Source organism: Equus asinus, chromosome 23, assembly GCF_041296235.1.
Source record: "Equus asinus isolate D_3611 breed Donkey chromosome 23, EquAss-T2T_v2, whole genome shotgun sequence".
In the NCBI taxonomy this organism is placed as follows: Eukaryota; Metazoa; Chordata; class Mammalia; order Perissodactyla; family Equidae; genus Equus; species Equus asinus.
Window position 1 is genome coordinate 62,976,735 of NC_091812.1, and position 27,025 is coordinate 63,003,759.

At 38.0% G+C, this 27,025-nt stretch overlaps 1 protein-coding gene across 4 annotated transcripts in view; it reads left to right on the plus strand.

Annotated features, from left to right (window-relative positions):
• The first annotated feature begins 1,134 nt into the window (after window positions 1-1,134).
• UBAP1 (ubiquitin associated protein 1) overlaps window positions 1,135-27,025 on the plus strand; it is a 57,222-nt gene continuing 31,331 nt past the window's right edge. The window contains exons 1-2 of one of the 4 annotated variants that reach the window (XM_070495795.1): window positions 1,188-1,404; window positions 3,229-3,371. The gene's annotated coding sequence lies outside the window, so the exon portion shown is untranslated. Of the gene's footprint in view, window positions 1,405-3,228; window positions 3,372-27,025 lie in introns of all 4 variants that reach the window. The other 3 variants (XM_070495796.1, XM_014857399.3, XM_014857401.3) reach the window with 3 other exon arrangements.

Genomic DNA, 27,025 nt, shown 5'->3' on the forward strand with positions numbered 1-27,025 from the left:
TTAATAAGAGGCCCCCAAAACTTGGTCCCTTCTTCTTCATGATTTCTCCTCCCATACAGCAGGTCTCTGAATCTTGTCAATCTCCAAAATCTTGCTCCAGTTCATCCCATAGTCTACACCCCTACTGTCTCTGCTTTAGTTCAGGTGAGTCTTTCACTCAATGCAGAAGTCTACCATGTAGTCTCCAATCCATTTTATTCACTGCTACCATTCTAATTCTCCTGATGAAGAGTTTTCCTCAGCTCACTGCTCTCTCCACAGACCTTCTGTGGCTGCCCATTATCTGTTAAATTAAGCAGGCAAACAATCCAGAACTGATGATTTGCATTTCACTGCTCGCTTTAACTCCCCTCCTTCTGGAATGCCCACCTTCTCTTATAGTGAGTTAAAACTGCTGCGCCCTTCAAAGTACAAATATTATTTTCTCTGGAGTTCTGGAGAGAAAACAGGGCTGGAGAATTAGATATGGAGCATACACTCTTTATGTACCCAGAAAGTGTAGAGATGGAAATATTTCCTAATCCCTTAGCCAAAAGTCATTTTTTTCCAGAGCAATTTATGCACCTGTTACACCATTATCACTCTCTGATCTTTCCTAGAGTTAACCGTTTATGCAGCTCTATCTCCCCCAATTAGGAACTTCTGGGAACAAAGATTCACCTCATTCAGTTACGAATCCTCCATGCACCTGATTCCGAGAGATATCCCATAAATGCAGAAGAACTCTTACTAGAGTTTGGGATTGGATTACCTGGTTTAAACCCGTTGAATGTCAGAATTGTAGGGATATTTAGAGGTCACCGTTCAACTTGTTCCTTTGTAAACGGAGAAAGTGAGGCCCAGAAAGGGTAGGACTTGTACCAAGTCACTGACCCGGGACCAGAAGCCAGGCATCCTGATTCCCAAGTAGGTCTCGTCGGTAAATCTTTGTGCGTCCCTTCGCGATTCAAGGCTCTCAGGTTCCCTCCTTGGCCGCTTCTCCAACCCCTACGCCCTACCCTCTCTGCGACCCGCTCCTTTCCTTCTTCCCTTTGGGTCAGCAGGGTCCATCCACTCCAATGGCAACGCTCGGGGCAACCAGAGCTGTTGAGCTCTAGAAGAGATTAGTTTACGTCACCGTCGGCTCCTCCCATTGGCCTGGAGGGGTGGAGCGCTGCGCCGTGACGTCAGACGCCCAAAGGGGCGGAGTAGTGAGGGGAAGGAGGAGGGAAGTGGGGTTTCAACATGGCGGCTGTGATACTGCCGGTGGTTACGGTGACTGTGACGGCTTGGCCCGGGGTGGGCAGAGTTGAAGGTGGTGGCGTTCGCTTTCCCTAGGGGCCGTCAGGAGCTCAGCGGGGACCGAACCTGGGAGGCCGGCCGGCGCCAGCACCTTTCAGCTTCTGGGACGGCAGCGGCGTTCAGGTAAGGGGGTCTCCCACTCTGGGAGGGGGGAGAGGGGCGGAGTTGGGGGAGGGGGCCGGTACCGGGCTACGGATGGGGGAGGGAACCCGGGGAAGAGGCTGGAGGCTGGGTCGGATGAAAGGAGCTGTGGCTGAGGGAGTGGGAGGGAGTAGGGGCCACAGATCGGTGACTTGGGGAGGATTCTGGGAGAACGGTCGGAGTGAGGGGACCAGAGTTGAAGGGGCGGAGGGTAGACGGGATGCGGAAAATGGGTTCGGATTAAGGAGACTAATACTCTGAGGGAAGATAGGCGCAGGAGATATCTTGCTGGAGGGAACTAGAGGATGTCCGAGAGGGGGACCCTGGTTTTAGTAAAGAAGGTGAGTAATGGGGGGTTGAGGGTGAGCTGGGGACGTGAGGTGCAGATTTAGTTTTCCCTGAGGCGGTGAGATTAGGGAGAAAGGGAGGAGACCAGACCCGCATGAGTGATCTTTGGGGATATCTTTGACATTGTCCAGTCTTCTCCAGATATGTTTATCTTGCCTCTTTTATTTGTTTCTTGGGTGGAGACTTATCTGTACAGTCCACCTGGGCCTCAGAAAAAGCCCCAAATGTTTCTTGTGGAACGTCAAGTTATAGTTCACTTATTTGATCTGTATCAGCGATCTCTGACCTTTGTGTTGTCGCCATGTGTACTTGTTTCTAGGCTAGCCTCTTTTAAAAGTATGGCTGGGCATAAAAATACCTTTTATATTAAACTAAAATAAAATTTTGAGCGTTTTAAGACACCAATAGAGTGTTGCGAATGCAGATTTGGTAATTTAGTTAACTATTAAATATGTTCTGTTCTAATCCAACTTACAAGTGTTTTTTTTCTTTCCTCAGTCTAATTATTAGTATTTGAGAATTTGGATAGATATGATGGATGTTTCTCTTTAGAATTTTGTCGGATTTGATGGTGGGAAAAACAGAGCTCTTAGTCTTTAGTGATAGCTATCTCTTTCTAGAATGTCCCAAACTGGTTAAACTGAAAGTTTCTGTATTATAGCCAAGAATGTGAAATGTCAAAAGTCTAAAAGAAGTACATTTTCTGCATTAACTTATTTCTTAAGAGGAATTTTTTGTAAATTAAATTGTTTTTTCTAATCCGTCTTATTCATTCTGTTACTTATTTATTCAGCATTTATTGAATGCCTATTGTGTGTTGCATTAATAAGTGATTATAATTGTGGAAATGGGAAAATTCATGTTTCTTTAGTGAACATCTCTATGACTGTCCAGCAGGTAACTTACTTACTTGCTGTAGCCTATTTTAGAAACGAAGAAAAAGGAAGAAAATTGAAGTATGTGAATATAAGAACTTCCTGAATTTTTATTTCGTTTAGTCTGACTCATTACCTCATCATGATATATTTTATATGTATCTGAAAGATTTCACGTTTCATTTTGATTTTGAAGAAGACAATAACAGTATCCTGATATGATATTACGTCTATAGATGATTCTCATCAATGGTTATTAGTTCACATTTCTTAGACTGGCAGATGTCACTTTATCTCATGCGTCTTTTCTTTTGTGTCTTGACTACGGTAAGGTATTTAAAATGAGGATTCCTGAAGTTTAATTCAGTGACTAAAGTTCTGTCCCAGTAGCTTCAGCATTGTAGATGTTTTATCATGAGTGTAGATGCCAGTATTATAAACTTCTCTTGTTCTCTAATTGTTGAATGTGTTGAGATTTTTCAAATGTAGGTCATTTTTTAAAAAAATACTTTATTTTTTTTCCTTTTTCTCCCCAAAGACCCCCAGTACATAATTGTATATTCTTTGTTGTGGGTCCTTCTAGTTGTGGCATGTGGGACGCTGCCTCAGCGTGGTTTTGATGAGCAGTGCCATGTCTGCGCCCAGGATTCGAACCAACAAAACACTGGGCCGCCTGCAGCGGAGCGCGCGAGCTTAACCACTCGGCCACGGGGCCAGCCCACAAATGTAGGTCATTTTAAGTGTAAACTCTTTTTCCACAGACTAACCAGAAAAACCCCCAACAAAACATCAATTCATTAATCAAGTAATTTTCTTTAGATAATCTTTCTCAAGAAATGCAAAAGGTAGTATGCAATACGTTAAATTATTAAATAAACTTTTTCTTAGAATCGAAAACACCTTGAGTTGAAGCTTAGAAATCAACTGTGTTTAAGTTTCCCACATAGGGTGGAAATCCCTGCTTCTGTATCACAAAAGCTAAGTGAAAATCTGTCCTCTTTTCCAGAGTCTAATTTCTTATAGGAAAGAGCCTTTTAGTTAGAGAAGCAGGTGTTGCTCTTCTGACCTGTGGCACACAGTTTCTTGTAATATTGGGAAATAATTTGAATGTAAGAGTAATATTTTCTTATGAATTCAGAGTTATGATTTTTTTTTAAAGATTGGCACCTGAGCTAACAGCTGTTGCCAATCTTCTTTTTTTTTTTACCTGCTTTTTCTCCCCAAATCCCCCCACTACATGGTTGCTTATTATAGTTGTGGGTCCTTCTAATGGTGGCATGTGGGATGCCACCTCAGCATGGACTGATGAGCGGTGCCGTGTCCGCGACCAGGATCCAAACTGGTGAAACCCTGGGCCGCTGAAGCGGAGCATGTGAACTTAACCTCTTAGCCATGGGGCTGGCCCCGAGAGTTATAATTTGAGGCTTTAAAAATTTTAGGTGATGGTAGCAAAATTTACAAAGGGAAAGGTGCCAACACTGGGCCTATGCTAATGAGCTAGGACACTGTTAAGCATTTTACGTAATCTCACTTAATCCTTACAATTTGATTAGGTGGGCAGGTTGTTAAGTGCTTGCTTTTTATGTGTTGAGGAAACTGAGGATCAAAGATGTTGAATAATTTACCTAAGGTTACAGCTATAAAATGGTGGAGTCGGAATTTGAACTCAGATTTGTCCAACGTCAGTGCCCATGCTGCAATTTGTCACAGGGCCATTCCAATTCCTATCAAGTAGACTTAAAGTATAAGCACCAGTTTTAAAGTAATGCCATCTTTAACTACTTATTCTCATTGAAATAGTAGTGTAACTGGAATGAGAAATAGTTCATTAAAATGTTAGTCACTTATGTTGTCATCAGGTATTCATTTCCTCCTAGAATACGGACTATTTTATACTTAACAAAATTAACTGGATAAACTGGATAAGGGACTAAAAGTGCTCTTATTTGTATTGCTGAGTCAGATTGGACACAGTTCGTTAAGGGCTAAAATTTGTATTTGGAGTAATGCACGTGTGTTCTCAGAATTCTGGATTGGTCATTGTCAGTTGCTTAATGCTTACCAAACACTTCCAGAGTTTGAGTCACTGAATTGGCTCATGATAATTGTGAATCTTGTGGTTACTGAGTCAAGAGCCAGCAGTGTGTTTTGGTTGCTTCACTTCCTCCCCAACACTTGATATTGTCAGACTTTTAATTTTTCTTCCTAATCCAGTGGTTTGAAATGGTATCTATTGTGTTTTTATTAGCATTTCCTGAAGTTGAGCATCTTTTCATACATTCATTGGTTGTTTGTGCTTCTGTGAAGTGTATATTCAAGGTCTTTGACTATTTTTGAGTTCTCTTTTTCTGATTATTTTAAGAGTTCTTTATATACTAGTTAATACTAGTGATTTGTTAATTCATGGGTTGCAAATATCCTCTCCCAATTTGTGACTTGTTTTTCATCTCTTCAGTCTTTTGATGAGAAAAGTTTGTAATTTTAATTATGTCTTTTCTTTTATGGTTTGTGCTTTTTGTGTCATACTTATGAAATCCTTCTCTTCTGCTAGGCATGGTGTTTTAATAAATACAATAGTATACTATCTGTAATGTGGCATCTAACCAGGCGTTTAGTCCCAGTATTTGCTTGATTAGAAAGGCAAACGTCTCAGGAGTCTCTTTCCTATTGTCTTTCTGGTTATAGGGCCAGAGGGTTTTAAAAGCAACTTGAATTGTGCCTTATACACAGGTTAAATATATTTTTTGAAACTAGGAAACCAACAGATTTATGAATGAGGTTTGCATTTTACTGAATGTTAATAATGTGGTTTGACAGAGACTTGTGTGGACAGTATTAGATACAATTTATAATGAGGCGCTCAGTCTAAGCTGTTAGTATTTCTACTAAATTATGTTCAGAAAGATTTTTTGATGTCCACTTCTTACAGTGTTGGGCTTTATCAAGAATAATTGTGAATTGTGGAAGGGCTGATGTGGAAATGTTTTAGGAGTTTATTTTCAAGTACACAATTTTATGTAATTGGGATACAATTCTGTGGAACATAATTACGTGATCAAGTGAAAAAGAAATATGTAAATTTTCATAGTTAACAGCTTGTTCGTGTATTTTTTTTTAGGGTGGGTATCACATGTTTATGATATTTAAATTCTATTAGATACATTTAAAAGAATGAAGTAACTATTCTCAATATTGGAGAAATTACATCTATTTAAAGTTATGATGAAACATTTCAAGTCAACTAGAAAATATGTGAGGGAATATATAGTTTTTCTGTTTTACTTTGTTTTTTAAACTCTCTGCCCAGTTCCTTGGACTTGTGTGGCTTCTATCCACCATTAAATCCTTATTTCTTAAGTTATATATATAAAAATCTTGGCAGCATTAGATTTTCTCTGTTGTGTATTAAAGCCTCCTAAAAACATTCCCTGCCCCCATCAGAAGACTAGGGACTTTAGGAATTTTTCTTCTAAGGAGTTGGATATTTAGTCCTGGCAAACATCACGTTGAAATATAAAGCATCCACCAGACTCGAAATATACTGCAAATACTGTATAGTGATTTGCAGTACACCCTTGATATTTATGAAAGGTATGTCTGTAGATCTTTGAGAATCCTTGCATAGCTACTATAGTGTAGACTGTCCCTCATAACATACAGAAAAGTATCACGGAAAATGTTTAGTTACCATCAGATTTGATGGGTGTATGTCTAGAAGAGAGCAACAAAGTTAGAGATTTGTATTCTAAACTCAGTCTTCAGATACCTTTAACTCCTAGTCTTTTTCTGTTTGTTATTCCTGGCTGGCCTATTTCCAGCTTCCTTTAATAACCCAATGGAGACTCAAGTTTAGGCTGGCTTTTCTTGTCTTGTGCTGCATCTCATCATCATGGTCTTGATCCCAGGCAGGGTTTGCATCCTCCTCCTCATTTCTCCCCTCATTAGTAAGAATGGAATCTTCCTTATCCTAACATCTTCTTATAGTTTGGAAGTGTTAACATTTCCTTTTGCAGTTTGGTGGTGAAGTTATATGGGCAGTAACTTCCCCATTTCTTTCTTCTGGTAGATTATTGTACCTTACACCACTCCTTATAAGAGAATTGATTCCCTTCTATGGGTGGAATTCAAAGTCAAATGTCAGCCGAATTACAAATTACCAATTGAAGTGGACTTCAGGGGTAGCTTGTGAAGTCTCAAAATTGAAAGTGTTTGATTTCTTCTATCAACGGTTACTATATTTTCTAGTGATTCTAACAGTAGGAAACAAATAAACCAACCTACCACAAATTTTGTTCTGAAAATACTTAAAAAAAATCACTGAAGATCTTGAATTGTTTATATCCTGTCCCCATCCATTTTTTGGAGCAGGAAAGTCTAGCTAGTTTTTGTAATTTAATAGGGAATCTAACTTTACCCTTTTACTAGATACTTTTTATAGTAGTACTTCACTTATCCAGCTCATGCACAGATCTAGGTGTTTACATAAACAGAATTTCAAAATAACTGAACACTACCCCTTTGAGAGACCGTATTAAATAAAATTGTTGGCAGATTATTAAATGAGAATCTTTTATAAATATATCTTCTGTAATGCAGTCAGTAATAAGGTGTGTAGGGCTTATTCCAAATGACCCTAGGCTGCTATACTTTTTTTTTTTTTTAAGATTTTATTTTTTCCTTTTCCTCCCCAAAGCCCCCCAGTACATAGTTGTGTATTCTTCGTTGTGGGTTCTTCTAGTTGTGGCATGTGGGATGCTGCCTCAGCGTGGTGTGATGAGCAGTGCCATGTCCGCGCCCAGGATTCGAACTAACGAAACACTGGGCCACCTGCAGCGGAGTGCGCGAACTTAACCACTCGGCCACGGGGCCAGCCCCTAGGCTGCTATACTTTTTGAGTTGTTGAGTCTTTGTAAAAATGAAAAAAAATTCTGTTTTTGGTCTGTGTGTTACTGGCACTGTACTTAGTGAAAGAGTGTACATGTTAGGGTAATGGAGGCTTATTTTATTTACTATTGTAAGAAATTGTATTTAGGCACAGGTCTAACTGGAGATGTTATAGATCTGTCCTGTCCCATTTGGTAGCCACATAAACAGTGCAGATATAAAACGTTCTCATCACTGCAGACAGTTCTGTTGGCTCTGGTATTGTAGATCAGTGATTCTCAGATTTTAGCGTATATAGATGACCTGGAGATCTTGGTAAAATGTAGGTTCTGATTTAGTAGTTCTGAGTAGGCTTAAGATTTTGCATTTCTAACAAGCTCTCAGGTTTTGTCATGATGATGGTCCAAGAACCATACTTTGAGTAGTAAGATTCTGAATGTCTTTCACAGATTCACAATGCAATTCTGACACTAAGTATCCAGAAATAGGCCAAACTACACAGATTAAGGGCATAGTCATTCAGAAGCCTGCCCTCCCTTCAGACATCAGCCACAAGCTTGAGGATTTCCAGGCCACCCGCATGTCTGTAACAACTGGCTACAAATTTGAGGGTTCCCACTCTGCCCTCAGGTTCGATAATTTGCTAGAATGACGCACGGAACTCAGGAAAGTGCTATACTTAGATTACAGTTTTATCATAGCAAAAAGGATATAAATTAGGACTAGCCGAAAGAAGAGATGGATAGAGTGAAGTCCAGGAAGGTCCCAGACTTGAAGCCTCTGTGTCCTCTCCCCGTGGAGTCAAGACATGTCACCCTCCTGGCACATTGTTGTGTTACAATATGCAAAGTATTATTAACCAGGGAAGCTCACCTGAGCTTCAGTGTCCAGAGTTGATTTTACTGGGTTTTCATTAGATAGGCATTATTCATTGAATCATGACCACAAGGTTGAATTCGATCCCTGGTCCTCCTTTCCTTCCTGAAGGTTGAACATATTTCATGGCTTAAAGCCCCAACCCTGTAATCACATGATTGGTCTTTCTGGTATGGCCAACCTCCGTCCTAAGTAATATTGTTAGCATAAATTATCTGGGGGCTCATGATGAGTAAACTCTTTAGCATAAACCATCAGGTGTGGTCTGAGGAGCCCACCATGAAAAACAATGATACTCCTATCATTCAGGAAATTCCAACGATTTAGAAGATACTTCCCAGAACAGGAGACCAAGGCCAGCCAAATTCTTTATCATACAAGATGATTTGTTCAGTCTTAGATCCAGTTAAGACTACTTATTGGTTTGGGGTTGGTTTTTTATTTTTTTTTAATCTCTTAGGCTTCTGTTTTTTAGATGTTTCATGGAAATTTTAAGACATAACAGAGAGCAGAGAGAGTAGTGTAATGAACTCCCCTGTACGTTATTGCCCAGCTTCCCAGCTTTCACAAAAATCAGCATTTGACTGATCTCTTTTTCAACTCTTTTCTCCTACTTTTTTTGGGAGTGGGGAAGTGCCTGAAGTATTTTAAAGCAAATCTGAAACATTCCTGTGAATACATTATTGTGCACCTCTGATAGTGCTTTCTTTTGAAAACATAAACCACCATGCTATTATCACATCTAACAATCATTAGTAATTCCTTAATATAGTCTAATACCATCCATATTAAAATTTCTCTTGTTGTCTTAAAAATGTCACTTTACAGTTGGTTTGTTCCGTTCACAATTCAAGTGAGGTCCATACTGACCACTTACTTGATTTTCATGTCTCCTAAGTCACTTTTATGATAAGTACGCCCTTTTCATGTTACTGATTCATTGGGGAAATCAGGCCATTTGTCCTGTAGGTATCCCACATTCAGGATTGTCTTGTGTGTTCTTGTATTGTCTTCACTTGCTTCTCTATTTCTTGTAAACTAGTGGTTAGAAGTTTGGTTTAGTTCATGGTTTTTGTTTGGGTGGTGGTGGGTGGTGGGAGTAGCACCACATAGGTGGTGCTGTGTACTTCCTCATGCATCACATCAGGAGGTAGTACTGAATGGTTGTCCCACTTTTAGTGTTTCTAGTTGTGTTCAGATGGTGTTAGCCAGATCCTTCCATTTTAAAGTTTCCTATGAATCTTTACCTAATAGTTTAGCATCCATTGATGATACTTACTTGGATCAATTATTTAATTAGAAATTGTGAAGTTTTGGGGCTGGCCCAGTGGCTCAGTGGTTAAGTGCGCACGTTCCGCTTCTCGGCAGCCCAGGGTACACTGGTTCGGATCCCGGCGTGGACATGGCACCGCTTGGCAAGCCATGCTATGGTAGGCGTCCCACATATAAAGTGGAGGAAGATGGGCATGAATGTTAGCTCAGGGTTGTCTTCCTCAGCAAAAAGAGGAGGATTGGCAGTAGTTAGCTCAGAGCTAATCTTCCTCAAAAAAAAAAAAAAGTTGTGAAGTTTTGTCATTATGCTAATTCTTTTTTTTTTTTTAAGATTTTATTTTTCCTTTTTCTCCCCAAAGCCCCCTGGTACATAGTTGTGTATTTTTAGTTGTGGTTCCTTCTAGTTGTGGCGTGTGGGATGCTGCCTCAGCATGGCTTGATGAGCAGTGCCATGTCCGTGCCCAGGATTCGAACTGGGGGAAACCCTGGGCTGCCGAAACCCTGGGCAGCTGAAGCGGAGCACGCAAACTTAACCGCTTGGCCACGGGGCCAGCCCCTGTTCATTTCTTTTTGACTGATGTTTGGTAGTTTGTGTTTTTCAAGAAATTGGTTCATTTAATCTAAAGTGCTGAATTTTTGGTATAAAATTGTTTCTATATAGTATTCTCTTGTGCTATTTTATAGTATTATCATAAGATCTGTAGTGGTGTTCCCTCTTTTATTCCTGATATCACTAGTTTCGTTTTTCTTTTGATTTTTTGTTTTTTGCTAATGAGCCTTGCTTAGGGGTTTATCAATTTTCTTTCTTTTTGTTTTTGGTTTATAACATTATATAAATTTCACATGTACATCATTATATTTTGATTCCTGTGTGGATTATATAATGCTCACCACTCAAAGACTAATTATAGTCCATCACCACACACACGTGCCTAGTCATTCCTTTTGCCCTCCTACCTCCCCCATTCCCCTCTGGTAACCACCAATCCAATCTCTGTCTCTATGTGGTTGTTTGTTGTTTTTTTAACCTTCTACTTATGAGTGAGATCGTGTGGTATAACTTTCTCCCTCTGACTTATTTCACTTAGCATTAATACCCTCAAGGTCCATCCATGTTGTCACAAGTGGCCAGATACCATCCTTTCTTATGGGTGAGTGGTATTCCATTCTGTATATATACCTTATTTTCTTTATTCATTCGTCCCTTGATGGCCATTTAGGTTGCTTCCGAGTCTTGGCTGTTGTGAATAATGCTATGATGAACATAGAGGTGCATGTATCTTTACGTATTCTCTTTTTGTGTTCTTTGCATAAATACTCAGCAGTGGAATAGCTGGATTTCATGGTAGTTCTATTCTTAATTTTTTGATGAATTTCCATACTGTTATCCATAGTGGCCGCACCGGTTTGAGCTCCCACCAGCAGCGTACAAGGGTTCCCTTCTCTCCACATCGTCTCCAACACATTATTTCCTGTCTTGTTGATTACAGTTATTCTGATGGTCATGAGGCGAGATCTCATTGTAGTTTTGATTTGAGTTTCCCTGATAGTTAATGATGTTGAACATCTTTTCATGTGCCTGTTGGCCATCTGTATATCTTCTTTGGAGAAATGTCTGTTCAGATATTTTGCCCATTTTTTAATTGAGTTTACTGTGTTGAAGTATTGTAATGTGCTGTGATTTTCTTTTGTTTCTTTTTTTCTGCTTTTTCTCCTCAAATCCCCCCAATATATAGTTGTATATTTTAGTTGTGGGTCCTTCTAGTTGTGGTGTGTGGGATGCTGCCTCAACGTGGCCTAATGAGCAGTGACGTGTCCACGCCTAGGATCTGAACCGGCGAAACCCTGAGCTGCTGAAGCGGAGCGTGTGAACTTAACTGCTATGCCACTGGACTGGCCACATATATTCTCACGCTTTTTAAAACTTTTCTGAACTTTATGTGATAGTGGGAGGAGAGACTTACTGGAATACATTTTTATTCTTTAGAGGGTGGTAGAGTTTTGGTTATTTTCCAGGGGAGTTTCAAAAGATTTAGTATATATGTATGCTAAAATTATATCTTTAACCTTTATAGAAGGTTTTTTCTTTGATTGTCAGATATTCACTTGTAAATCAATGTAAAAATAAACGTGTTTCTTACTATAGGTGATGGTCTTTTCGTACCAGTTTTCTCTGTTCTTTAGAGTAAGTATAGACTGTTGAATTGGGGAACTACCCTTACTAAAATAGATTTAGGAAGGAGGGGAGGTGCTGGTGAATAACTAGTGCTTACGTTATCTTATTTAATCTTTATAAAACCACCTTTAGGTTTGTTCCATAGTAACATTTAATTTAATTTCTTTTATTATTAATCTTTGTTTTTATTGGTAAGAAGAATATGTTGTTTTTTTATCAGAGAGATTAATTACAACTCGTTTTTGTGTGTGTGTGTGTGTGAGAGGAAGATTCCCCCTGAGCTAACATCCATTGCTAAACCTCCTTTTTTCTTTTTGCTTGAGGAAGATTAGCCCTGAGCTAATGTATGTCCCAGTCTTCCTCTACTTTGTACGTGGGATGCCTCCACAGCATGGCTGATAAGTGAAGTAGGTCTGCACCTGGGATCTGAACTTGTGAACTCGGGCTGCTGAATTGGTGCTCATGGAACCCCAACCACTCGGCCACCGAGCTGGCTCCTACAACCTGTTTTGATAGATACCTGTAAAGCAGTTTGACTTTAGTCAAAAGACCTGCCATGTACTTTTTGTGTCCTTTATTAGAAATCATTTCATATTGAGATTTCTCAGTTGTAAAATAGAAAAGGACAGTATTTTGTTTATGTATTGTATATACCTTCAGTTTTAGATGCAGAGTTCTTATCACAAGTGCCAGTAATTTTATTATGTTGATTGCTATGTGTAATAATCTGAAGCATAATCTATTAATTGATAATTTTCAGAGGAAGGGAAGCCATTGCTGATTTTGTTTCCTGGACTTTAAACACACATATCTTTTCTATAACATTTCCTGTTCTAGCTTCCCATTTCCTAGAAGGCTTGTCTTTTATGCTTTTTCTTTTTTTAAACCCAGGCTGAGAATTGGCCTTTGAATAGGGGGAGTAATTAGAGATATATTTGGATTTACTCTTCCTTATTCTCTGTTTTCTGTTTACCCTCCTTCTTCTTTTTAAAAATCTCTTTCTTCCTTTTGATTGAATTTTCTTTGACATCTTTGCTCTAATAGTTTGAAAGTTGCTCATTCTCTTCCTTTTTGTCTGGTGTTTACCATTAAAATTTTTATGTGTAAATTTTTATACATAAAATCTTTCTATCTGTGCTATGTATATGATCTCTAGTATCTGTATCCTCCACTCTCTACAATAAGACAAGTTTGTTTTATTTCTGCCTCTCTCTTCCAGCCCTCTCCCGTTTTCAGGCCATCTGGGATTTTAGTTCTTGATCACTTATTTACTTTTACATCATATGTTACCAGTTACCTTGGACTAGATATATTTTACTGCTTTATTTGCTCTTCTTTTTCTTATGTCTTCCATTTCCCATGCTTTAATCTTATGCTTTCCTAGACTTTGTCTTTGAATTATTCTTTCAGAGAGGGATCAGTGGATAGGGAATTTTTCAGAGTCTTTGGATGTTGAAATGTTCTTATCTTGCTCCTTCATTTGGATACTAGGATTCTAGTTTTAAAACTATTTTTCATTAGATTTTGAAGATAATTACTCCATAGTTTATCATCTGTTGTTGATAATGAGAGTTCTTGAAGCTAGTTTTATTCTCTTTCCTTTGTAGATAACCGCTTTCTATCTAGAAGCTATTTGTTGTTTAGGTTTTTAAAAATCTCGTGATGATTTAGGGGCCATCCCAGTGGTGCAGTGGTTAAGGGCACACATTCCACTTCAGTGGCCCAGGGTTCGCCAGTTCGGATCCTGGGTGCAGACATGGCACTGCTTGGCAAGCATGCTGTGGCAGGCGTCCCATGTATATAGTAGAGGAAGATGGGCATGGATGTTAGCTCAGGGTCAGTCTTCCTCAGCAGAAAAAGGAGGATTGGCAGCAGATGTTAGCTTAGGGCTAATCTTCCTCAAAAACAAACAAACAAACAAACAAACAAACAAATAATAAATATGGTGATGATTTAAATTTGCGTGATGTGTTTAGGTTTCAGTTTTTACCAGTGCATTCTGCTTGGTACTCAGCTCTTTCGGTTTCAAGACTGTGTTGTATATTTATTCAGCTCTTGGAGTTTTACTTCTTCCTTTCCATTCTCTCAGTTCTCTCTTGAAACTCCTATTAAACAAATTTGGGAACTGCTTGAAACCATTGATCCTGAGCTTGAAACACTTTCACCATAGCAGTTTTTTTCTGCCTTCTGTCTTCTTCTGTATTTAGGACTGGATTTTTAAAATAGCTTTATTAAAATATATTTCGCATACCACAAAATTCAACCATTAAAAGTGTACAGTATTTTTACAGAGTGGTGAAACCACCACCACAATCTATTGAAAAGTTCCCAGAATATTTTCAGTACCCCAAAAACAATTCTCATGCCCATTAGCATTCACTCCCCATTTCTGTCTCCACCCAGCTCCTAGCAACTACTGATCTACATTCTGTCTCTGGATTTGCCTGTTCTCGACATTTCATATAAATGGGAAACATGTAATATGTAGTCTTTTTTGACTGGCTTCTTTCATTTAGCGTAATGTTTTTTGGGTTCAACCATGCCTTTTTTTTTTTTTTGCCAAATAGTGCTCTGTTGTGTGGATATACTGTATTTTATTTTTCCATTTGTTAGTTGATGGACATTTGGGTTGTTTCTCCATTGTGTACAAGTTTTTGTGTGGACAGATGTTTTCATTTCTCTTGAGTATTCTCTTGGATTACCTCTTGGAGATTACAGTTAACATCTTAAATTTCTAACAGTCTAGTTTGAACTGATACCAACTTAACTTCAATATTATACAAAGACTCTGCTCCTATACAGTTCTATCCTACCCCTTTTTAATGTTGTCATGAATTACAACTTTATATACAACATGGATGAACCTCAAGGGCATTATGCTAAGTGAAAATAAGCCAGACATAGAAAGACAATAACATAGATTTATATAATAATTTTTATGCATTTGTCTTTTAAATCTTGTAGGAAGTAAAAACTGAAGTTGGAAACCAGAAACACAATACTGGCTTTTATGTTTGCCCAGTTACCCTTACTGGAGATCTTTATTTCTTCCTATGGATTTGAGTTACTGTCTAGTGTCCTGCCATTTCAGCCTAAAGGACTTCATTTAGCATTTCTTGTAGGGTAGGTCTTGCAGCAACAAACTCCCTCAGCTTTTAATTATCTAGGAATGTCTTAATTTCTCTCTCATTTTTGAAGGACAGTTTTTCCCAGATACAGAATTCTTTTTTTTTTTTTAAAGATTTTATTTTTTTCCTTTTTCTCCCCAAAGCCCCCAAGTACATAGTTGTATATTCTTCGTTGTGAGTCCTTCTAGTTGTGGCATGTGGGACGCTGCCTCAGCGTGGTTTGATGAGCAGTGCCATGTCTCCGCCCACGATTCGAACCAATGAAACACTGGGCTGCCTGCAGCGGAGCACGTGGACTTAACCACTCAGCTATGGGGCCAGCCCCATAGATATAGAATTCTTAGTTGACAGTTTTTTCTTTCAGCACTTTAAATATGTCATCCCACTGTCTTCCATGGTTTCTGATTAGAAATTGGCTGTTAATCTTATTGATGATCTCTTCTATATGATGGGTTGCTTCCCTTGCTTTTAAAGATTCTTTCTTTGTCTTTGTTTTTCAACAGTTTGGTTATATTGTGTCTTGGTGTGAATCTCTTTGAGTTTATCCTACTTGGAGTTCATTGAGCTTCTTGAATTTGTAGATTCATGGCTTTTGTCAAATCTGGGAAGGTTTTGATCTTTACTTCTTAAAATAATATTTCTGCCCCTTTCTCTCTTCTTTTGGGACTCCTGTAATGTGTATGTTGATATACTTAATGGTGTCCCACATGTCCTTTAGACTCTGTTTGCTTTTATTTATTTTTTCTTTCTCATCAAACTCAATTTTATTTTTTATTATTTATTTTGATTTTCCATTTTATTTTTTATTTTTGTCTTTATATTATCTTCTTGAGGTCATAGTGGTTTATAACATTGTGAAATTTCAGGTGTACATTATTATTTATCAGTATTATGTGTAGACTGCATCGTACTCACCACAGTCTAATTTTTATCTGTCACCATATACATGTGCCCCTTTACCCCTTTCACCCCCCCCCCCCAGCTGGTTACCACTAATCTACTAATCTCTTTGTCCGTGTGTTTATCTTCCACGTATGGGTGAAATCATGTGGTGTTTGTCTTTCTCTGGCTTATTTTACTTAATATAATACTCTCAAGGTCCATCTATGTTGTTGCAAATAGGATGATTTTGTCCTTTTTTATGACTGAGTAGTATTCCATTGTATACATATACTACATCATCTTTATACATGCATCAGTTGATGGGCACTTGGGTTGCTTCCACATCTTGGCTATTGTGAATCATGCTGCAGTGAACATAGGGGTGCATAAGTCTTTCAGTTGTCAACTTCAGTAGTGGGATAGCTGGATCGTATGGCATTTCTATTTTTAATTTTTTGAGAAACCTCCATACTGTTTTCCATAGTGGCTGCACCAATTTGCATTCCCACTAGCAGTGTAAGGAGGTTTCCTTTTCTCCACATCCTCTCTGATATTTGTTATTTTTTGTCTTGGTGATTATAGCTATCCTAACAGGTGTAAGGTGTAGTTTTGATTTGTATTTCCCTAATCATTAGTGATGTTGAACATCTTTTCATGTGCCTGTTGGCCATCTGTATATCTTCTTTGTAAAAATGTTCCTGTTCTCTGGTCATTTTTTAATCAGATTGTTTTTCCTTTTGTTGTTGAGTTGTATGAGTTCTTTATATATTTTGGAGATTAACCCCTTGATGGACATATGATTTGTAAATATCTTCTCCCAGTTGGTGGGTAATCTTTTCATTTTGTTCCTGATTTCTTTTGCCTTGCAGAAGCTCTTTAGTCTGATGTAGCCCCATTTGTTTATTTTTTCTTTTGTTTCCCATGCCTGAGTAGACATGGTATTTGAAAAGATGCTGCTAAGAACACTGTCAAAGAGTGTACTGCCTATATTTTCTTCTAGGAGTTTTATGGTTTCACATCTCACCTTCAAGTGTTTAATCCTTTTTGAGCTAATTTCTTGTGTGTGGTGTAAGATAATGGTCTGCTTTCATCCTTTTGCATGTGGCTGTCTAGTTTTCCCAGTACCGTTTATTGAAGAAACTTTGCTTTCTCCATTGTATGTTATTGGCTCCTTTGTTGAAGATTAGCTGTCCATAGATGTGTGGTTTTATTTCTGTGCTTTCAATTCTGTTCCATTGATCTGTGTGTCTCTTTTTGTGTCAGCACCATACTGTTTTGATTACTATAGCTTTGTAGTATGTTTTGAAGTCGGGGATTGTGATGCCTCCAGCTTTGTGCTTTTGTTTCTCAGGATTGCCTTCACTATTCAGGGTCTTTTGTTGTTCCCTGTACATTTTAGGATTCTTTGTTCTGTTTCTGTGAAGAATGTCTTTGGGATTCTGATTGGGATTGCATTGAATTTTTAGATTGCTTTAGGTAATATGGACATTTTGGCTATGTTTATTTTTCCAATCTATGTGCATGGAATATCTTTCCATTTCTTTATGCCATCTTCGATGTCTTTTAATAATGTCTTATAGTTTTCATTGTGTAGGTCTTGCACCTCCTTGGTTAAATTTGTTCCAAGGTATTTTTTTGCGATTGTAAATGGGATTGTATTCTTGACTTCTCTTTCTAGTTCATTATTAGAGTATAGGAATGCAAGTAATTTTTGTCAGTTGATTTTGTGCCCTGCAACTTTGCTGTAGTTGTTCATTATTTCTGAGAGTTTTCTGATGGATTTTTTAGGATTTTCTATATACAGAATCATGTCATCTGCAGTGAGTGTTTCACTTCTTCCTTTACAATTTGGGTACTGTTTCTTTTCTTGCCTAATTGCTCTGGCCCAAACCTTGGGTACTGTGTTGAATAGGAGTGGCAAGAGTGGGCATCTTGTCTTCTTCCTGTTCTCAGATGGATGGCTTTCAGTTTTTCCCCATTGAGTGTGATGTTGGGTGTGGGTTTGTCATATATGACCTTTATTGTGTTGAGGTGCTTTCTTTCTATACCCATTTTATTGAGTTTTTTTTTTCATAAATGGATGTCGGATCTTGTCAGATGCTTTCTTTGCATCTATTGAGATGGTCATGAGGTTTTTATTCCTCATTTTGTTAGTGTGGTGTATCACATTGATTGATTTGTGGATGTTTATCCATCCCTGCATCCCTGGTATAAATCCCACTTGATCATGGTGTATGATCTTTTTAATGTATTGCTGTATTTGGTTTGCCAATATTTTGTTGAGAATTTTTGCATCTATGTTCCTCAGCCATATTGGTCTGTAGTTTTACTTCTCTGTGTTGTCCTGGTCAGGTTTTGGGATCAGGGTGATATTGGCCTCATAGAATGAGTTAGGAAGTATTGCATCTTCCTCAGTTTTTTGGAATAGTTTGAGAATGATAGGTATTAAATCTTCTTTGACTGTTTGGTAGAATTCTCTAGAGAAGCCATCTGGTCCTGGACTTTTGTTTTTGGGGAGGTTTTTTTTTTTTTTTAAAGATTTTTTTTCCTTTTTCTCCCCAAAGCCCCCCGGTACATAGTTGTATATTCTTCGTTGTGGGTCCTTCTAGTTGTGGCATGTGGGATGCTGCCTCAGCGTGGCTTGATGAGTAGTGCCATGTCCGTGCCCAGGATTCGAACCAACGAAACACTGGGCCGCCTGCAACGGAGCGCACGAACTTAACCACTCGGCCACGGGGCCAGCCCCTGGGGAGGTTTTTGATTACTGTTTCAGTCTCTTTTCTTGTGATTGGACTATGCAATTCTCTATTGGTTCAGTTTTGGGAGGTTGTATGAGTTAAAGAATTTATCCATTTCTTCTAGGTTGTCCAGTTTGTTGGCATATAGTTTTTCATAGTATTCTCTTATAATCCTTTGTATTTCTGTGGTTTCTGTTATAATTTTTCCTCTTTCATTCTTAATTTTATTTATTTGAGCTTTCTCTCTTTTTTTCTTAGTGAGTCTGGCTGAGGGTTTGTAAGTTTTGTGTATCTTCTTAAAGAACCAGCTCTTAGTTTAATTGATTCTTTCTACTGTTTCTTGGGTTTCTATTTCATTTATTTCTGCTCTAATTTTTACTCTTTCCCTCCTTCTGCTGACTTATGGCTTTGTTTTTTCTTCTTTTTCTAGTTCTGTTAGGTGTAGTTTAAGATTACTTATTTGGCATTTTTCTTGTTTGTTGAGGTGGGCCTATATTGCTATGAATTTCCCTCTTAGAACCACTTTTATTGCATTACATATGAGTTAGTATGATGTATTTTCATTTTATTTGTCTCCAGGTTTTTTTAATTTATCCTTTGATTTCTTTGTTGATCCACTGGTGGTTCAGGGGCGTGTTGTTTAGTTTCCACATATTTGTGACTTTCCCACCTTTTTGCTTGCAGTTGATTTCTTTTTCATAGCATTATGGTTGGAAAGGATGCTTCATGTGATTTCAGTCTTAAATTTATTGAGGCTTGCCTTGTTTCCCAGTATATGGTCTGTCTTTGAGAATGTTCCATGTGCACTTGAGATGAATGTGTATTCTGCTATTTTTTGATGGAGTGCTCTGTATATGTTTATTAAGTCCATCTGGCCTAGTTTTTCATTAAATTCTGCTGTTTCCTTGTTGACTTTCTATCTGGATGATCTTTTCATTGATGTAAGTGGGGCGTTGACATCCCCTACTATTATTGCTGTAATTTCTCCCCTTAGGTCTCTTAATAGTTGCTTTATGTACTTTGGTGCTCCTGTATTTTGTGCATTAGTGTTATGTACTCTTGGTGGAGTGCCTCTTTTATCGTTATACTTTCCCTCTTTGTCTCTCATTGCCTTTTTTATCTTGAAGTCTGCTACAAGTATGGCAACACCTGCTTTCTTTTGCTTGCCATTTGCTTGGAGTATCGTCTTCCATCCCTTCACTCTGAGCCTGTGTTTGTCTTTAGAGTTGAGATATGTTTCCTGGAGGCAGCATATTGCTGGGCCTTGTTTTTAACTTTGCCCAGCTATGCTATTTTTTTTGATTGGAGAATTCAATCCATTTACATTTATAGTGACTATTGATAAATGAGGGCTTAGTTCTGCTATTTTATCTCCTGTTTTCCAGTTGTTCTGTATTTCCATTGTTTCTCTTCCTGTATATTTCTGACTGCCATTTCAGTTTGGTGATGTCCTCTGATGATTTTCTCAGTTTTCTCTTTATTATTTGTGTCTCTGTTCTGATTTTTTGTTTATTGGTTACCATGAGGTTTGTATAAAAGATCTCAGAGATGAGATAGTCCGTTTTCTGATAGCCTCTTATCTCCATTAGCCTCAGCAGGTTCCATCTCTTTCCTCTTTCCTGTCTAAGTTATTGTGTCACAAATTGTATTTTGTCTTGTGAGTTTGTGTCTAAATGGAAGTGTTTATAGTTACTTTTGATGCTTCCCTTCCCTTAATCTTTAATGTTATAATTGTTTGCTAACCTGTTCTGATAGAGAGCTGCCATGTTCTGATTTTGTCTGTCTATTTGTCTCTTTGCCCAAGGCTTTGTAAACCTTTGCCTTTTTGTTTCATGTATGAGGGCATTCTTGGTCATTTCTTGTAGGGGTCGTCTTGTGATGAACTCCCTCAGCTTTTGTTTATCTCGTAAGGTTTTTATTTCTCCATTGTATCTGAAGGATAGTTTCATTGGATAGAGTATTCTTGCCTGAATGTTTTTGTCTTTCAGTATTTCGACTATATATATTCCACTCTCTCCTGGCCTGTAAGGTTTCTGCTAAGAAGTCTGCTGAAAGCCTGAAAAGAATTCCTTTGTGGATTTTTCTCTTCTGCCTTGCTGCCCTTAATAGTTTTTCTTTGTCATTGACTTTTGCCAATTATATTAAGGTATGCCTCAGATAAGGTCTTCTTGCATTGATGTAATTAAGAGTTGTATTAGCTTCGTATATTTGTAATTCCAGTTCCTGCCTCAGGTTTCGGAAGTTCTCAGCTATTATTTCTTTGAATTAGCTCTCTGCTCCTGTCTCCTTCCCTTCTCCTTCTGGATACCTATAATCTTTATGTTGCATTTCCTAATTGAGTTGGATATTTCTCAGAGAATTTCTTTGGTTTTTTAAAGTCTTAGGTGTCTCTTCTCCACCTGAAGTATTTCTGTATTTCTGTCCTCTAAATTACTAATTTGGCCCTCTATAATACCAGCTCTGTTTCTAAAGGTTTCTACATGGCTTTTTATCTCTTTCATTGGGTTCTTCACCTCCAGCATTTCTATTTGTTTTTTTCTTTAGAGTTTCAGTCTCTTTTGTGAAGAATTCATTCTTCTTGTTAATTTTATTCCTGAGTTCATTGAACTGTGTTTCTGAGTTTTCTTGTAATTCGTGGAGTTTCTTTATGGTAACTATTTTGAATTCTCTGTCGTTTAGACACTGAATTCCTGTGACTTTAGGATTGGTTTCTGTCTTGTCGTTTTCCTTCTTATGTGGAGTGTTAGAGTATTTCTTCATGGTGTTTCGTGAAGTGGATCTTTGTCGGCACATAGTGGTAGTATCTGGCTGCAGATTCCACCTGCTACCACTCAGGGGCGTGCAGGAGCTGTGTTTTCTGAACACTCTGCCTCTGCTGGAAGTTGTGCCCATAGGGCTCATCTGCGTTTGCCTGCTGTCTGCTGCTGCTTGGTGGGTCCCGTATGCAGGTTCAGGCACTCTGGTGTGGATCTGCTGCCCTGGCCGACTGGCCAGGCTAGTGCACCATGCAGGAAAAGAGGGGAGGAGCACTTTCTTTTGTTCATGCGTGCCCTCTTTGCGTTCACTGGTGGCCCGCCTGGGTTACTGGGCTTTGTTGGGGGCACTCACATGGTGGCTGAGCTGCCTTGGTGTGAAGTGTTCCTGCAGGCTAGGATGCAACTCCGAAAGCAAAAGCATTCCTTCAGATGCCTGCCTGTACCTTTGTCTCCTCTTAGAGTCACGTGCTGACTGCTGCACGAGGTTCTGCGCCCTAGATCACTGCCACTGGGGAGGAAGAAATCTGTTCCTCTCTTTCCACTGATTCCCTGGGGTCTAGTACCCTTACCTTCAGACATATGGCTGTGTGGATCTCTCAGACATCCTGTTGTGCTGTACGGGTGTCCTCTGTTGGTTAATAAATGTCCTTTTGGTTCTGTCTTCGGGGGAAGATACTAAGGGAACAGCCACTCTGCCATTATCCTGAATCTCAAACTCAATTTTAATTATTCTGTCTTCAAGTTCACTGATTCATCCTTTTGCATGCTCAAATGTGTTGTACCCCTCTAGTGAATTTTTTGTTTCAGTTATTGTACTTTTCAGCTCCAAAATTAAAACTACAGAATTATAGACAGTAGAATGTCAAAGCCTTCTTTTTTTACTCTCTGCCCAAACTAACCACTGTTAATGACTTGGTATAATTTTTTCCTGATTTTTCTGTGTACATACAAACAACTGTACAAATGTATGTGCATTTTTAGGCTTTTGATTTATTTAATTTTAATTTTTTTATATATATTTTTTGAGGAAGATTAGCCCTGAGCTAACTACTGCAAATCCTCCATTTTTTGCTGAGAAAGACTGGCCCTGAGCTAACATCCATGCCTGTCTTTCTCTACTTTATACATGGGATGCCTACCACAGCATGGCTTTTACCAAGCAGTGCCATGTCCACACCCGAGATCTGAACCGGCGAACCGCAGGCCACCAGGAAACAGAACGTGCAAACTTAACCACTGCACCACCGGGCTGGCCCCCATTTTTAGGCTTTTTTAAGTTTTTTTTCAATTTTATTTTTTTTGCTGAGCAAGGTTTACCCTGAGCTAACAACTTTTGTCAATCTTCTTCATTTTCCATGAGGAAGATTCACCCTGAGCTAACATCTGTGCCAGTCTTTCTCTGTTTTGTGTTTGGGTTGCTGCCACAGCATGGCCATTGGTGATGGTGTAGGTCTGCACCCAGGAACCAAACCCTGGCAGCCCAAGCAGAGTGTGCCAAGCTTAACCACTAGGCCACGGCCTGGCCCCTGGTTTTTTATCTTGATATAATTTTAGAGGTATTAGAAAAATTGCAGTAGTAGTAAAAAGAATTCTTGTATATCCTATACCCAGATTCCCTAAATGTTTCATATTTTTATCTTCGTTTCTCACCCCCCTTTTTTGTCATCTTTCAGTCTATCATCTGTCTACATTTACATATACATACTGTTTTTTTCTAGTTGGCTTGAAAGTAAGTTGCAGACATGATGCCCTGTTGCCCCTTTTCAGTGTGTACTTTGTAAAAACAATGACATTATCTTACATAACCACAATACAAGTGATCAAAATCAGGAAATTCACTGTTACTCAATCACCATTTGTCCAGTAAGATCCTTTTTAGTAAAAGAACATCCTGGATCATGCATTACACTCAGTTGTTTTGTCTCTTTAGTCTCCTCTGACTTGAAACGATTTCTTAGTCTTTCTTTGTCTAATGACTTTGACATATTTGTAGTGTATAGGCCATTTATTTTATCAGATGTCCCTCAGGATGGGTCTGAGGGGCCGGCCCCATGGCCGAGTGGTTAGGTTCGTGTGCTTTGCTGGCCCAGGGTTTTGCTGGTTCTAATCCTGGGCGCAGACATGGCACTGCTCATCAGGCCATACTGAGGCGGCATCCCACATGCCACACCTAGAAGGACCCACAACTAAAAATACACAGCTATGTACTGGGGGGCTTTGGGAGAAAAAGGAAAAATAAAATCTTTAAAAAAAAGCAAAAAGATGGGTCTGATACTTTCTCATGATTAGATTCGGGTTATGTATTTTTGGCAGGAATACCACAGAATTGATGTTGCATTCTCAGTGCATCATATGTGGAGAGACATGATGTCAATTTGTCCCGTTACTGGTGGTGGTAATTTGATCACCTAGTTAAGGTAGTGTCTGCCAGGATAAAGCTACTATTGTTTCCATTATAATTAAAGATACACGTGGGAAGATGCTTTGTGACCGTGTAAGTATCCTCCTATGGATATTTGGATAAATACTCTGCAAATGGATAAATACCCTCATGGAACTCTGACTCACTCATTTTAGCATCTACTGATAACGATTATTCAAATTACTAATATGGTGGTTGCCAATTAAGAGTTATGCACAGTTTTAGAAAATTAAAATGTGATAACTGTGCAGCCTCTTTCATTTTGCATCATAGCAGTAACATCTTTTTGTTTTAGTTATTTTGTAAGTTCCAAACTTGTAAATGTAGATCCAGCCCCAACAGGTATTAATTTTACTTCATATACATACCCTCTTCCCAGTAATTTGGAGCAAATCCTAGTCATATCATTTCATCTGTAAATTTTGTGTACCTCTGAGAGATAATAACTTAAAAGTATAATACTGTCATCCTACCTAAAAAAATTAACTTATTCTTTAATACTATCAAATATCCTGTTAGTGTTCATCTTTTCCCAATTGTTTTATCTTTTTCCCCAGTTTATTTGGATTGGGATCCAAATAAGATCTATATATGGTGATTGCTTGAGATATATCTCTCATGTTCTTTTTTAATCTATAGATTCCCTCCTTTCTTTCTTTTTTTCCTTTGAAATTTTGTGTTGAAGGAAACGATCATTTTTCCTGAGAAGTTTCTTAGAGTCAAGAGTTTGCTGTTTAATTAAATTTACTACTATTTTAGTTAGAATTAAATGTTTCTTGTTTTCTTTTTAAAAAATTAGATCTACTATTTTAATTAGAATTAAATATATATGATTTTGTTTCTTATTTTCTTTTTTTCTCCTATCCTTGTCAAGTTTTGCTATCAGTATTATGCTGATCTTATACAATAATTTAGAAAGTTGGCAACGTTTTTTCAGCAGGTACTTACTGAGAACTAACAGGCACTATGCTTGGTGCAATGGTAAACAAAACAGAAGTGGTTCTTGTCCTCATAGTGCTGAAAGCCTACTGGAGAAGATAGACAATAAACAAATCCTGTATAAAGCTACAAACTGCAAAGCTGCGTTTGTTTTCATTTTATGTGTTGGGACGATTTAAATAAAATAGAAATAATCTGTTTCTTAAAGATTCGATAGAACTTTAAATAAAAGCGTCTATTCTGGTGTTTAGTTTAACTGAAAGTATTTTATTTGCTTGTGAAATTACTTAACAAGCCTTAACTTTCTCCCCTCGTATCCTTGACATTCTATGAAGTTGTGCCATCTTTATGTTGCTTCCTCTGCACAGTATTGCTCTGGGGATAAGAGTTTTCAAGTTTGGTGAGCAAGGCTCTGTTACTTGTTTCTTTGGGAAAAATCATTTGGATTTCACATGACTGGACAGTCAGAATGATGTAATTGACTAAGTATGAAGACTTCCGGAAGAACAGAAAAATTATGTTTCTGATTACTTCTCTCCGGTCAGATTAATAGCCTTTGATACAATACTTAGCTTCTTTGTATTTTAAATTAACCAATTATATTGTGTTCGCTACATATAGAGTGAAATAGTGTTATTAGTGTCAAATAGTAAGCATTTTCTTCTCCTGAGAAAAAATTTGGGTGTGGACTATGTATACTTACTGAGTCATAGACTCAGGAAGTGATTACATGTGTTTATGTGCCCTCATAACTAGGAATATGAAGTCCATCTTATAAGACCATTGGAGTTCATAAAAGAATTTATCTAGAGCCTTAATTCTGAAAAAATTGTCTAAGATCATTTGCTCCAGGCCTCTTGTTTTATAGAAGAAGCCCTGAAAAATATTTTTCTTCTTTCTTTCGAAGGTTTTGACTGGCTCTGAACCATCCCAAATTGATGGAAGAAGTGAAACTAGAACCCAAGTTTTTAACTGTCCATAGTGCTCTTTTCTCTCTTGTTTTCTGGCATGAGTTGCAATGTGATTTTTGAAAGAGTTGGGGATGAATTGACATTTTTGATTGAGTAACTTCCTTAAATTATTTTTTTCTTAGTGTTTATTCACAATTTAAAAAGTGAAATTCATAGGTTTGTGGCCATATTTCCTCTTGGGACACTGTACTTTTACTCAGCTGTAAGTCACATTGAAGAAAGCATGTTAAATAAATTTTAATGAATCGGTTAAGATAAACTTGAAGTTTCTAATTGGCTAATGCCTTACGTCATGACTCCCTGTTCTTTTAACTAGTCAGTACTTTCCTGTTCTTACATTATGTCAGTCTTATATACCTTATGATTTCAGACTATTTATTGTCTGAAAATCTACAAGAAATCATTAACTTTTGCATTTGAAGGGCATTGTTTTGTCTAGTTGCATTTCCAAATTATGTATTAGTGTTATAGAATCATTGTCATCATTTTTTCATTTTCATTCCTCATTTTATGATTATCATCATATTTTCAGAAAATTTGTGGGGAGAGGGCAAGAAGATATAAAAAGGCTGCCCCTGTTAAAGACAGACACTGTGCTAGATGGTTGGAGGATTAAGAGGAGTCCAGAGTTGACGAAAATCCTTGTCTGGATTTTTCTTGACCCATTTTGGAATTAGCTAGAGTTCTTAACTGCAATTCTTGAAATTATGATTGAAATCAGATTGCGTCAGTAATTTGTCTTGACAATACTATATTATCTTTGTGTGTATAACTTGTTGCTTTTTAAATTTCAGGGAGTTGATGTTCAAGTATATTCAGTTTTTATTAAACTATATGTGAAATGAGCTTTGTATTGAGTCACTTCTTGCTTTTCAAAATTATAGCCTTAATGCTATATATAAATGAGGTAAAACCTCATTTGCAAGAGTAATTCAATTAGTGAGAAAACTTGTACGTTACAGCAACTTGACTGTAAAAATAACCTTCATTTTCTAAGTTTTCCATATGGCAGGCATTTTTTTGGATTTTAAGTTTCAGAAACTTGTTATTTTTACCCATTAGTTTTCGATGTGGAGTGAAAATAGGATTTATGTATTTGAACAGTTGCATAATGTTGCTATATACCTTTGGTCCCCTGGAATTTATTTTGGTATGGAGTGTGAGGCAGGCATCCAACTTTATTTTTCCTAGGTCGTTACCCAGTTTTTCCATCACTTCACAGATTTTAAATGGCAGCTTTATTATATACCACATGATCATATTTTGGGTATTTTTAGTGATTTCTACTCTGTTCCATTGATCTCTCTGTCTATGGCCCCTTACAGCACAGCTATAA